General features: G+C 38.2%; 1 long non-coding RNA gene across 1 annotated transcript; it reads left to right on the top strand.

Annotated features, from left to right (window-relative positions):
* Window positions 1-6,664: 6,664 nt before the first annotated feature.
* Window positions 6,665-9,767, top strand: LOC308073533. The gene is made up of 3 exons (XR_013932001.1): window positions 6,665-6,765; window positions 6,888-8,247; window positions 9,285-9,767. It is a non-coding gene; the product is annotated as an uncharacterized lncRNA (long non-coding RNA).
* Window positions 9,768-15,514: the final 5,747 nt, after the last annotated feature.

The following is a 15,514-nucleotide window of genomic DNA, read 5'->3' as shown; positions in this document are numbered from 1 at the left end:
TGCTTAAAACATAATATGCGACTGGAATATAAAATAGTGTCTGATTAAATATTTTGTTTGTTTGCAGAAACATGGGGCCAGGTCAGTGTGACTCAGACTCCTTCAGTGAAATCTGTTAATGTAGGAGACTCAGTGAGTCTAGCATGCCGACCAAGTAGTGTTCCTTACGACAGCAGCTCTCCTCGTTTGTCCTGGTACCAACAAAAGTCTGGAGAAGTTCCCAAACTCCTCATTTATTACGCAAAGACTCTTCAGTCAGGAACTCCATCCAGGTTTAGTGGTAGTGGATCTGGGACTGACTTCACTCTGACCATCGGTGGAGTCCAGACTGAAGATAAAGGTGTTTACTACTGTATGAGTCAAAACCTTATCAACAGTGTGTGGTCGTTCACACAGTGAAACAGAGTCGTACAAAAACCTCCCTCAATAAAAGAGGAAGTGACTCAATGGAACATGTCATAATCAACATAATTATGATGAAACATTCATATGATAGAATATGAAGGACTCAAAGGACTCATAATCATGGTAACTGAATGTTAAATAAGGTAAGAAATTACTAACACAATCTTGATAACGTGTTTTGATTACCTTGATCTTGCAGTAAATATTTGAATATATTAATATAAAGGGATTTAAAATAATACTATATAATATGGTAATACATTTATCTTTTAACAGCCCTTATTATTTAGTTATTCAACTGTTCTGTCTGTATTACTTATTTTTAATAAACAATCAGTATACAAAATCAACATGATACTGACGGCCCCACTGTAAATGACAAACAAAATCTCAATATTAACATATTCCTTAATATTTATCATTTCATTGATTTGTCTTTCTTCTTGCTAAATATATTATTATTTGGCTGTATTTCTGGTTAAATAAGTTATACATAACTACTTTATTGGCGCAGGTATATATATATACATATATATATATATATATATATATATATATATATATATATATATATATATATATATATATATATATATATATATATATATACTTGTCATGTATACATGTAAATGTTTATATAATGTATTTATATTGTGTATATATAGTGAATGAATTCATAAGGTTAGTATGAATGCATGTCATAAAAACACATGCAGTATCCAAGATGTTATAAAAGACCTACCTTATTTAACATTCACTTCTCATTATTGTAACTTTAATATAGTTATAACATGTATATTTTATTATATGAATGTTTTATCATATCGTGATTATGACAGGTCTCATTGAGATGTTCCAATCACTTCCTCTTTTATTGAGGGAGGTTTTTGTACGACTCTGTTTCACTGTGTAAACAGACAGCCACTAGGACACTGGTGACTCATGCAGTAGTAAACACCTTTATCTTCAGCCTGGACTCCACTGATGGTCAGAGTGAAGTCATTCCCAGATCCACTACCACTAAACCTGGATGGAGTTCCTGACTGAAGGGTCTTTGTGCTATAAATGAGGAGTTTAGGAGGTGCTTCTCCAGACTTCTGTTGGTACCAGGATAAATAACTATTATCAATCACTCTGCATGCTAGACTCACTGAGTCTCCTACATTAACAGTTTTCACTGAAGGAGTCTGAGTGACGGTGACCTGGCCCCATGTTTCTGCAAACAAAGAAATGTTTTATAATTACATACATACTGTACATACATAGGACCACAATGGAAACAAGTCCCCAGGACTTTTTTGTGTTAGCCTAAATGTTTTACTGTACCTCTGTGCTGTTTAAATGTTTTGGCTAATAAAGCATTCAATGAATCAATCAATAATCAGATTATATGGGTGGAAAAGATTAACAAATGAAACAGGTTGAAGTAATGTTTTGACAAGTTCTGTTCTTAAATTGATCCTCAGTTCACAGTCCCTAATCCAAACAATTATGATGGCATTATGTGATAATCATTTAGAATAGATACATAAACAGAATTTGTGACAATGTTTGTGACCCCCAAAACAAACTTTAGATCAGGGTAGGAGATTTGTAAATGTGTCAATACCTTGAATACAGACAGCACATGTCAAGATGAAGATGATGGTCAGAGACATGATTTTGATATTGTCAGGAGCAAGCTTCACTCTTGAAGGGTTCAACTTGCAGAGCTATAAACTCTCCCTGAGCACTGAAGTGAGTCCTTCAAACATAACTCTATGCAAATCATCTTCCTGAAGAAACTGAACTGCTATTACCTCCATTACTACTGTGTCTTTAGTGATCTTTGAGAAGACAGTTTTTGTGAGTCATATCACATCCATGCTATGCAATTAGCTTAATAAAAGTTTCCTTTGACTGAATGATGGCTGAATTAAACTAAACAGTGTTTGCATAAAAAAGAATGTATCTCAGTGCAAACAGTTTGACTCACAAGTAATGCAGAAACATACAGGTTTAATGTGAGTGGTACATCAGCTGCAACTATAGTGCATCTTCCTGCATCAGGCAGTATTCTCTCTCATACTGTACATATGATCATTATATTTATTTATATTATAAGTGCTTATAACTGTAATTATACAGTGTTATATGCATATCACAATGCATTTATACTTGACCTTATCAGTCATTAAAGAAGGCTTTATAATGTGTTATGATTATTGTCATAAAGAATATTTATGAGCTCTTATAACTATAACTATACAGTTTTATAAGCAGATTACAATGTATTATAAGTATGTTTATAAGACATTATAGACATGGTATGCATGGCAAGTGTTACAAAATGTTTTGCATGTGTTGTAACAACATGGAACACTTTTATCACCCAGACAGATCAGTAGGCTACATATGTATATTTTGATGCACCCTAACATAGATGTATTGCATTTTATCAAATGCTGAACGGTAACTCCCATGCATCCTCTTTTCAGTTTGAACCTTTGATCTGGCAACAAAAATGTAAGTCCTTTATCTCAAGTGCCATTACTATTCTTCCTCAACAGTTACTGATAATATTTAACCTAAGCCACAGACATTGACATGAACTGTTTTTAATGTGTAAAATGACCATGTACATGCAATTTATGTTCATTATTGGCATTCCATTATTTTATATCCTGCATTATTATTTTTGAACACTTGGTGGCGGTCAATAGTTTTAGACATTTTATGGAAAGTAAACTACACCCAATCCAACCTGGGGCGTGAGTGTGATTAAACCAGACAGACAGACAGACAGACAGACAGACAGACAGACAGACAGACAGACAGACAGACAGACAGACAGACAGACAGACAGACAGACAGACAGACAGACAGACAGACAGACAGACAGACAGACAGACAGACAGACAGACAGACAGACAACTTCAACATAATTAAAGATAAGGGTTTAAACACAACCTCTGAATTGTTCTTGCAATCAGTTGCACCTAGTGGGGGTGTATTTAGACAAGCCTTAAGCATTTATTTCACCATGTGCTATTAGACTACCATTTTGGTTGGTTGGTTTGTTGCACTGCTTCTCCACCATGTGTTGAACAATATGTTGAACCCTGGTTACCTCTGTATAATTACACTGAGAGAATATAGAAGACAATGGTGGATTGTCCTTGGCCCAGAGCAAGTCTACTTAACTTTTCTTTGGACAAAATAATAATGTGCCCAAATCCACGTCAGTATAGTTTGACTGACATGGATTTTATAATTTCATGAATTTCATGTTTGTGGAAAAAAAAAATCACCTCCAACAAACAAAATCTGCCATGTTCGAGGATGGGAATAAGTGGAGTGTGATCACTGTTACTGCACTGTACTGACTCCCACAGGTTGGTTAGGGTATTGGTTCTCAAAGTGGGCTGCGGGGACCCCCAGGGGTCCTTGGGGGGGTATATATATATATATATATAAAATTAAAAACACAAATACATATATATATATACCTGCGCCAATAAAGTAGTTATGTATAACTTATTTACCCAGAAATACAACCAAATAATAATATATTTAGCAAGAAGAAAGACAAACCAATGAAATGATAAATATGAAGGTTTTGTTTGTCATTTACAGTAGGGGATGTATCATGTTGATTGTGTATACTGATTGTGTATTAAAAATAAGTAATACAGACAGAATGTAACAGTTGAAGAACTAAATAATAAGGGCTGTTAAAAGAAAAAAGTATTACCATATTATTTAGTATTATTTGTGTAAATATATCCAAATATTTACTGCAAGATCAAGGTAATCAAAACACGTTATCAAGATTATGTTAGTAATTTCTTACCCTATTTAACATTCAGTTATCATGATTATGAGTCATTTGAGTCCTTCATATTCTATCATATGAATGTTTCATCATAATTATGTTGATAATGACATGTTCCATTGAGTCACTTCCTCTTTTATTGAGGGAGGTTTTTGTACGACTCTGTTTCACTGTGTGAACGACCACACACTGTTGATAAGGTTTGCACTCATACAGTAGTAAACACCTTCATCTTCAGTCTGGACTCCACTGATGGTCAGGGTGAAGTCAGTCCCAGATCCACTACCACTATACCTGGGTGGAATTCCTGACTGAAGGGTCCTTGTGCTACGAATGAGGAGTTCGGGAGCTTCTCCAGACTTTTGTTGGTACCAGGACAAACGAGGAGCACTGCTGTCGTGAGGAACACGACTTGGTCTGCATGCTAGACTCACTGAGTCTCCTACATTAACAGATTTCATTGAAGGAGTCTGAGTCACACTGACCTGGCCCCATGTTTCTGCAAAGAAACAAAATGTTTTATATTCCAGTTGCATAGTAAGTTTTAAGCATGATATCCTTTATCTTGGATTGATTTTTTTAAAGTCAGTAATCCAAACAGTGTTGAATTCTATCTGATGGAATTATGTGAAGATCATTTTGATTTAATAATAGATTAATAGAATGTTTGAGATCACAAACCCAGCTAGCTAAAAACTACATTTAAATCGGATTCGGGTTAGGAGATTTATGAATGTGTTAATCTTACCTTGAATGCAGATAACACATGTCAAGATGAAGATGCTGGTCAAAGACATGGCTTTGGTAGTTATTGATACGAAGAACACGCTTCAGTCATGAAGGATTCAACTTGCAGGATTATAAACTCTCCCTGAGCACTGAAGTATGTCCTTGAAACATAAAGTCTCCTTTATGCAAATCATCTTCCTGAAGAAACTCAACTGCTATTACCTCCATTACTATGTGGGACGTGGTTCAGCTGCCAGCCACCTAACACCTATGTCTTTGACTGAAAGAAGAATAAAATATGTTGTCTAATTAGATTGAAATGGAAGTTATCTTAATTTTTAGAAACTAATAGACTTAATTCAATACATTTCAAAACCTTGAGGTTTTATTTACTGTTTTCTCATAACATTGATAATATATTAGAAAAACACAATGACCAAAATGTAATCCCACATTATTAGACTGATACATAGAAAGAAGGGTGGACAGATGGAGAGAGACTGTATCACTGAAGTGCTATACTGTAAGTGATGTAACAAATGATACTAACACAGGGAAGTTATGTAGCGCTTTCCTAAACACTCAATGTTGCTTTACATGGGTGACTATGATGAGTATATATGTTACAGGGTGAATGGAGAACCAGGGTGATTGAAGAAGGCTCGCTCGTTTTTACCCACCCAGCAATTCTGTAGAAGAAACACTAGAGGGAGCCACAAGCCAGGCTTGTGCACAAGCACATATGGCCGTGACCACCCACACACACACAGTCACACACACACACACACATGCGCGCGCACGCACACGCGCTCATGCTTTCAATGGACTGTTAAGATACTTTTATTGTGTTCTGCTGGCTTTTGTTTTAGTTTCTCCCTGACACACACACACACACACACACACACACACACACACACACACACACACACACACACACACACACACACACACACACACACACACACACACACACAGTGATCCATGAAAAGAACTATTCTGTCCCTATCGGTTTACAAATCAAACGGCGCTGAGTCGACTAGTGGAGCGTCGGCCGGTCAGTGCGGGCACTCGCGCCCGGAGGCGCGAGGGCGCACTTCCTCGGCCTCAAGCTCCACTAAGTCGGCGCGCCGTGCGTGTGAACGCGTGTTCAGCGTTCCCCTCATAGATATTATGGTTGCTATGTGGGGGGGAACAACAAAAGACAGGTCTCCACTCTCCGTCGGCGCATCAAAGCCCCGCCTCTCCGCGCTCTCCTTCTCCTCCTCCTCGGAGGAGGAGAAGGAGAGAAGGAGAGGACGGGACGGTTTAAAACGCGAGGAGGAGGAGGAGGAGGAGGCTCCTCTTCCTCGCGAGCCTCGCGTAATAACCCCCCGCATCGCAGCGCCGTCCTCCTCCTCCTCCTCACGAGCCTCGCTAATAAACCCTGTCTCGAAAAGCCCCGCCTCGCCCCGAAGGAGCCCCGTGCCTAAAAACGAGCGCTCTGTCTTCAATCACCCTGGATCTCCATTCACCCGGTGACATATAGATTAATTACTTCTACATACATTTAACGGCATATACCTCACGTAATAAGTGAATAGTTTTCTCAAAGACTATTAAAGTCAGCTAGTAGTAACGGAGGTAATAGCAGATGAGGTTCTTCGGGAAGACGATTTGCATTTATGAGACTTTATGTTTGAAGGACACACTTCAGTGCTCAGGGAGGGTTTATAGTTCTGCAAATTGAACCCTTCATGACTGAAGCTTGTACTTCGTGACAATCAAAATCATGTCTTTGACCATCATCTTCATCTTGACATGTGCTTTCTGCATTCAAGGTACGCTGACACATTTATAAATCTCCTACCCTGATCTAACTGGTTTGGCTTTAGCTAGAAGACATTTCCATGCTGTGTGCTTATATATTTGTTTGTTTGTTTGTTTGTTTGTTTGTTTGCAGAAACATGGGGCCAGGTTACTGTGACTCAGACTCCTTCAGTGAAATCTGTTAATGTAGGAGACTCAGTGAGTCTAGCATGCAGACCAAGTAGTGCTCCTCACGGCGGCACTTATTTGTCCTGGTACCAACAAAAGTCTGGAGAAGCTCCCAAACTCCTCATTTATATCGCAAAGACCCTTCAGTCAGGAACCCCATCCAGGTTTAGTGGTAGTGGATCTGGGACTGACTTCACCCTGACCATCGGGGGAGTCCAGGCTGAAGACAAAGGTGTTTACTACTGTCAGAGTTATCACACTAGCCCAGTAGACGTGTTCACACAGTGATATAGAGTTGTACAAAAACCTCCCTCAATAAAAGAAGAAGTGACTTCAACAAGTCAACTCAACAAGGGGGAACGTAACAGCATGTTTGACAATTGACATCACAACCAACCTTTTTAAGAGCAATCGCAACTGGTAAAACAAGGATGATCATTTTGATGGAGAGCTGAAGAAAAGGTGTCTATCTGAACCTTGGATTGGATTCTACACTGGATTTACCAAAGTTACTTACTGTACAAGGAACCAGGACCTAGTTCTCTTTGCTAGCGCACCAGGCATGGATCAGCAGAGGTTTTGGATGTTATTGGACCTAAAGGAGACAATATGGATGGATTTTGTTTATAATAGCCTGGCTGGAGCCAGCTTATTTAGAGCTGCCTGGCTATAAGAACGTTTATTCAGGATGGAGAATTGACCAGGAACCCAGATGTTTCCCATTTGGTTTGTTGATGAGAGTGATGTGATGTTTTAATTAGTTTGTGTTCCTGGATGAGACTGAATTTGGATGTATGGATGAAACAGTTGAGGAACCCTAAAGCAGTTTTGTGAACTAACTGATTGATGGACAACATGCTGCTGAGGCCTGAGCTCCTTGAATTTATGATCAGTTTTTTTATTTAGATCTTGGAACACAATCATAACATTAGAACAATATTCTCAATTAACATCACAACGAAATCCTGGTGCTCAAGTTGTGGAGTGTTTTTACTGTAGCTCTGTATGTTTGCTGTGTGTTATGAATAGGCTACATAGAAATGACATGAGTCATGACCTTTTACATTATGAAGTATTTCACTGACTGTGTGAACAGTCATATGTATTTACAAAGTAATAGATCATAAGGAATATAAATTACAGGTATGGTTCCTTATTTAAGTGTTAGTAAGTCATTTCCAGTGCTGTTACAGTACTGTGGGCCGTTCACTACATTGTGAGTGAGTGAAGTCATTCATGTGGAAAGGAGGTTTTTGTACGATGGTTTAACCAGAATGGATCACTGTGGTGGACTTTCGGTGGAGGCACCAGACTCATCATCAAAAGTAAGTGCTGATTTACTTTGTTCCATTTAACTTCATAGTTTCTTGATGTGACCAGTGTTAGGATTTGTTCTAAAAGTGTGACTGAAGGAATTTGTTACAAAAGTTATTCTATTAACATATTGTTGGGATGAAATTCATGACTTGCTGTCTTACTATACTATATGGATATATATATATATATATATTGTGTTGTTTATTAGCAAAGGGTTAGGTTATTAAATTGTTGTAACTTAATTGAATAGTGTAATATCACCAGCGTGAACAAAAGCTGACTTGTTGATTAGATAATGGAATGTTCTTATTTGATTTGAAATAATGTAGTATATCTGTATTGCATGTTCTATTATAATGGTAGTATCATAATTAAGGAAATAGTTAGATTGCATTTCTTACATTACTTAATTCAATATACAATCCATAATCTATAGCCTACAATTCTAAAATAGCTTGAAATTCAAATATTATGAGTTAAGTAATTAATCAGTAATAACATGCTCAGTAAGTAGTAAAGTATTACAAAGCCAACAAAGTTAACTAGTTACTGTAGTCTTTCTCTGGCTCTATCTACTAGTTGTACAGATAATATAATTGACTGGCTCTTTATTTTTTACTATTTAATGGTCTGTCATTATATAGCAGAACACAGTCCTGTGCAGTAGATGCATGTGTTACAGTAGATAGATAAAATATTGAATTAAACTGTATCTGTTCAACATTATGCTCTAAATGTCTTAGTTCTGTGTACTAATAACGAACTTCAGTCACAGTGTCTGTGTGGTGTATGGTTCTATACTAGTTGTACGTACAAATGATTCTAAACTATTTGTGCATACAAAGAAACAAACTTGAATTAATTATCTTTCTATCTGTACTCTATTACTGTATGTGATTGTGTGATAGTTGTACATACAAAGTCAAACGAAGTTGATAGAATTCATTGTCTCTTCACACTTGTATTACTGTATGTGATTCTCTGCTAGTTTGACGTACAAAGTCAATTGAAATTGATAAAATTGATGGACTTCTTTTCTGTACAGCTGGTGCCTTGGTCAGGCCCTCCGTCTCTCTGCATCCTCCGTCATCTGAGCAGCTCTCTGCTGGGGACTCAGCCACCCTGGCATGCCTGCTCAGTGGCTACAACCCCCAAGGTGCCCAGGTGAGCTGGGAGGTGGACGGGAAGGAGGTGACGGCCGGGATCCTGACCTCAGAGGAGGTGGAGAAGAACGACCGTTACGGCCGCAGCAGCACCCTGACCCTGAGCAAGGCACTCTGGGAGCAGGGGGAGGTGTTCACCTGCAAGGTGAACCATGAAGGAAACACACAGCCCACTGAAATCACCAGGACACAGTGTGGGAAGTAGATAGACGTTCATACAGTGCTTCTGAAAATGCATAGATTTATAGAAATAAAGAAACATCAAATAAAATCATATTATGTTAAGTAATGTCATCGTTTGTTTGTCATTAATACTTTCACAGTGTCAGAGGCTAAGCTTCTTATGTACGGTCAGCTTTAGGAAACCAATGACACTCAAAAGACTGTCTCCATTGTTTAGAAATCAATAAAAACTAAGTCATTGTTTGTCATTAACGTACGATTATAGTGTGGGCTGTAGAGAGATGCTCTGACTACTGGCTTTGCTCAACGCTTATGAAAAATGAATGGACTTTATAAATAAAAAGCAAATAAAAAGAAATGTTGACGAAGTCAGCTTTTTGTAATTCATATTTACTCTGGTATGTATATACTTCATCTGATTGGATGATTGCTTCACCCACCTAAAGATGTATGCCATGGGTTTATAGAAGAAAAATAAAAGGATAAACACGTTATGTTTGTCATTAATGCACTCACAGTGGGATGACGAAAATAGCCAATCTAGCTACTCAGAAGAACACCTCACATCGACGTTGTGAGCTTGTAGATCAGCTATATTGGTAGATCTGCAATTTCACAATAAATTAGGGATGCCAGGGTTAATGTGGTTAAATAATGTCATGGTTTGTATGGAATACATGTGCATTATGTGAATAGACATTCAGTCATACATCAAATATAGTGGGTTTTAAATTACCTTTTGTTCTAATGGGATTGACAAAGCAGTAATCTCAAATAAACATAATCTTATGGGAATACTAGATTTCCTATACCACACATTCAAGACACAATATATTAAATACACATAATAGTCCTGTATTAAAGTTGTTCTTTGTCTGTGAACCTGTCAGAACATGGTGTGATCCACTTCTGGGTCCCAACACACACAGGGTGACAAAAAAAAAACCAAAACATAGACAGATCAGAACAGTATCTGTCCCATGCAGTATTAATAGGATGTTTCCTGTGTTTGCAAATGCAGTGTGAGTGTCTGAGGGACAGGTGAACATCTGGGAACAGTGATGTTCCATTCTGGTCAGCAGCTCAAACCACTGTACCATGACTATGTAAATCAAACCACTGTACCATGACTTTATGTAAATCAAAGACCAAAGGGGAAATACTGCATCATTTATACGTGATTTATACGGGATTCAGCTAGCCTATCTGTTGAACATGTTGCTCTGTTCTCTTTACAGGAGAAACAAATATGCCTTTATAATGGAAATCACCTTTTAAAGGGAACTAGAATTTCTATCTATTATTCCTGATCAGAACCATTGTCTGCTCAGAAGTTCAGAAAAGTATCTCGATCATCATGAAGTGTCTTGTGGATCTATTCTGCTCACAGGAGATGAGCAGAAACTAAGATGCAAATCTTAGTTTGAGTCCCCTGGGACAGATGACAGGCTCACAGTTAGCACAGTTTCAATTTCCATTGAGCAGATGTTAGAGTTTGCTATGATTTATAAATTATACTGAACTCATACAGTACTTACTGATACTGTCATTATATCTATTTTACTGTGAAAACCAAGATTCAATTGAGTTTAGCAGTAAACAACATTCTACATGTTAATGCAAGTCAGAGGATTTTCATTTGATGAGGTTAAATGAGAGATGAGATATTACCGTAACCAGTCATATCTCTTTCAATGGTTGGCCGGCTCATGGAAGGGCTGAGGTTGGATACAAAAGTCAATGACGGAATGCCACGCGATTTGTTTATTACATAACATAACAGTATAAGTCCTTTATCTCAAGTGCCATTACTATTCTTCCTCAACAAAGTTACTGATAAGATTTAACCTAAGCCACAGACATTGACATGAACTGTTTTTAATGTGTAAAATGACCATGTACATGCAATTTATGTTCATGATCGGCATTCCATTATTTTATATCCTGCATTATTATTTTTTAACACTTGGTGGCGGTCATTAGTTTTAGACATTTTATGGAAAGTAAACTACACCCAATCCAACCTGGGGCGTGAGTGTGATTAAAAGACAGACAGACAGACAGACAGACAGACAGACAGACAGACAGACAGACAGACAGACAGACAGACAGACAGACAACTTCAACTTAAAGGGCAAGACCACTTTGGTAGAGGTTACCTTGCCATGATGTAACTCCAAAGGTGGACAAGAAATAAAAAATAATTGCTCCATTGATTAGAAATTGATAATTCAAAATATGCTCCTCATTGACTTACATTGTACGGTAAAACAGCTCTCAAAGTCACTCTTTTAGCACATAAACGAACGCAAACAAAGTTGATTCAGACAATATAGAACATCACCAAACCCAGTACTGTTTTTTTTATTATAAAAATGTCAACTTCCTGTTGATTTTGCCATTTTTAATAAGTAGAAAACCTGGACTGGATCCGCGGATCCGGATCCAGATCTTCAAATAGTAAAATCAACTGGAAGTTGACATTTTTATTAAAAAAACAAACAGTACTGGGTTTGATGATGCTCTATATTGCCTGAATCAGCTATGTTTGGGTTCATTTATGTGCTAAAAGAGTGACTTTGAGAGCTGTTTTACGTAAGTCAATGAGGAGCATATTTTGAATTATCAATTTCTAATCAATGGAGCAATTATTTTTTATTTCTTGCCCACCTTTGGGGTTACATCATGGCAAGGTAACTACACAACCCAAACCTCTACCAAAGTGGTCTTACCCTTTAATTAAAGATAAGGGTTTAAACACAACCTCTGAGTTGTTCTTGCAATCAGTTGCACCATAGTGGGGGTGTATTTAGACAAGCCTTAAGCATTTATTTCACCATGTGCTATTAGACTACCATTTTGGTTGGTTGGTTTGTTGCACTGCTGCTCCACCATGTGTTGAACAATATGTTGAACCCTGGTTACCTCTGTATAATTACACTGAGAGAATATAGAAGACAATGGTGGATTGTCCTGGGCCCAGAGCAAGTCTACTTAACATTTCTTTGGACAAAATCATTTGTTTAGTTTGACTGACATGGATTTTATAATTTCATGAATTTTGTGTATGAAGGTTTTCACCTCCAACAAACAAAATCTGCCATGTTCGAGGTTGGGAATAAGTGGAGTGTGATCACTGTTACTGCACTGTACTGACTCCCACAGGTTGGTTAGGGCATTGGTTCTCAAAAGTGGGCTGCGGGGACCCCCAGGGGTCCTTGGGGGGGTACCAGGGGGTCCCCAGCAAAATGTGTTAATAAAGCGTCACAATCATTTTAACCCCATTATCCATATGTTATACTTTGGCTATTCAAAAATAGCAGATATACAAGCTCATAGCGCGGCACCGCGCTATCATCGTGCCACGCTATGAGCTTGTAGATCTGCTATTTTTGAAAAATCTTGAAAATGTGTGCGAATCTCTTTGCACACAAATCTTTTTGAAAACATTTTTAACAAATCTTTGCTTCTGGGGGTCCCTGGCACAACATATTTTCAGGTGGGGGTCCACGGCCACCTACATATCAATTTGGGGGTCCTTGGCACAAAAAAGTTTGAGAACCACTGGGTTAGGGCACTTGTTCAGCAGGGAGTGGAACTAGGTTGGATAGTGTATTCCTCCGAATGCATTATGTCCTCCCAGTGAAACTTCTGTCAGGTGAAAAGAAGCAGCTGGTGACTTCATGTTAGAGGAGACATGTGCTAGTCTAAACCCTCCCACGTGACCAACTGTAAGGTTGCAGTGACAGGGACTGCATGTGGACATTGGGAATTGGCATAATGATTAAATTGGGAGAAACGGGAAAAAGGATAAAAGATGAATTGGGATAAGAAAAAGCTCTTCAGCTTCCACCAATTGCAATTACGGTAACCCCTTAAGCCCTAACCCAGTGGTTCCCAGCAACCTTCTCTGGACCAAGGCCCACTTGAAAATCTTGTTCACGGCCCACCCATATGACCACTTAACAGGGCAGGTCGGCTGCCAGCCTGCTGTGCCGTGGGTGGGCTGCGTGCAGTTTCAGAGCATGAGCTTGTTTATTTTATTGACCAATCCATTGGCTGTGTGTTCCGGCTCGGATCATTGGAACTAGCATAGTGTACTTTAAGTTCCTATTTATCGGTATCACAATGAAAACAAATTTTTCGAGGTTTTAAAGAAGAAATACCACAACTTTTTTTTTTAACATCACTTTTTTATATTAATGTTTTATTATCATTAAATCATTATGGCAATTATTTGGGGGCCCACTTGCAATGTCCTCACGGCCCAACCGTTGGCCCCGGCCCACAGGTTGGGAATCGCTGTCCTAACCACTTCCGCAATTTGTCATATGACAAATAGCGGAAAAACAAGCTCACAACGCATTGCATAGATTGACTATTTCCGTTATTGCTAGAAAAATCTTATATATTTTTTTATCTTTTGAAAATGTGCCCAAAATAAGGATGCCAGGATTAACGTGGTTACGTTAAGCTGGATATGAGCATATAGTTATAGTAAAATGCAACATGTATGAGGCCCCAACCAGGCTCCTTCCTCATTCTTCGTACAGCTTCCCTCTGCAGATGCTATTTTAGACTGCATTGATTATCAGACCTACAAATCATCCACCTATCTGACAATGAGAAAGTCAACAGAGTTATCGTAAAAGGGAAACCGGAGATAACATGTGATAATGTAATGGGTGTGCTCTATGACATGGTGTGCATCAGTCATAGGCATCCCTCTTACAGTCACTTCATTCAGATTCATCAATGTGTCAAGTGCTACTTACAGCATCGTAATAAATGTGAGTTTTTCTGCCTTTCTGCAGTAAAACATCAGAACCTAACACAGACAGCACAGGTTAAGGCAGTGGTTCTCAAACATGTCAAGGACCTCCAAATTGGATTTGGCCGTGGAACCCCATTTGAAAATCATTTGTGCCAGGGACCCCCATAGCCTTATTGATGATCTGTGTAAAAGTTTTCAAAATGTATTCAAATTTTCAGTACAGCCTTATAGTATAAAATAGGGTTAAAGTGGTTAAACAGATTTTCATGCTATATTAACTACTTTTACCCCCTGGAACCCCTTCAAAGACCCCTGGGGGATCCCGCAGCCAGAGACATAAAAAATATATCATCTATCAAAATATGATCAATAATGAATGTATTCATTTATACAATTTCAACAAGTAGTAGACAGCTGAAATGGCTAAGAACATGGATATTGTTGACCTGGCATCCATATACTATAGTGTGTAGCCTATTGTTTTAATTTACAGATTATTGATTATTTGGATATTCTATTGTTAGACTGATGATATAGGTTATTGGTTTACCTATGATCCTAGATTGCTATGCATTTGTGTTGTGCTTGCTTACTGTAAATCGCTCTGATCTTGCTTGGTTGAGTTGACCCATGTCTTTGACTTCCTTAAGCACAGTGCCTTCTGTTGTTGTCAGAGGTGGATGTTCCGGTTAGATGTTATAGGTGATGACCTCAGTTTTCTTAGGCCCAACCTTGGCACACTCTAACTCCACTCTGTTCAGGAGTTCCTGTGCTTGTTCCAGTATTTTTACTTCTACTCCACTACATCTCAGGGGCAAATATTTTTTATACATTTGAAAACTTGTGAAATGGGACATTCACTTTTGGTACTTTAAGTACATTTTGAATCCCTTACTTTAACTTGTCACTGAGAATTTCTACATTGCAGTATTGATACTTTTACTTCAGTAAAAAAATGTGAATAGCCTACTTTTTTTCCACCACTGGATACATACCACCTTGTTTACAATCCTGTGGAGTGGACCATACACATGATTTGCGTTGCACTGCCTCCACTGTGAGCCACTTAACTGGAGGCTAATAATAAAATGACCAGAGAAGATGTGTTCAGTCGAGTAGAGTCTGAACAGGACAGCAAGCAATTAACGCCGAAGG

The sequence above is a fragment of the Gymnoscopelus braueri genome, assembly GCF_963280865.1.
Source record: "Gymnoscopelus braueri genome assembly, chromosome: 18".
In the NCBI taxonomy this organism is placed as follows: domain Eukaryota; kingdom Metazoa; phylum Chordata; class Actinopteri; order Myctophiformes; family Myctophidae; genus Gymnoscopelus; species Gymnoscopelus braueri.
Note: the sequence above shows the minus strand (reverse complement) of the source record. Positions and strands in the feature narration are given on the sequence as shown.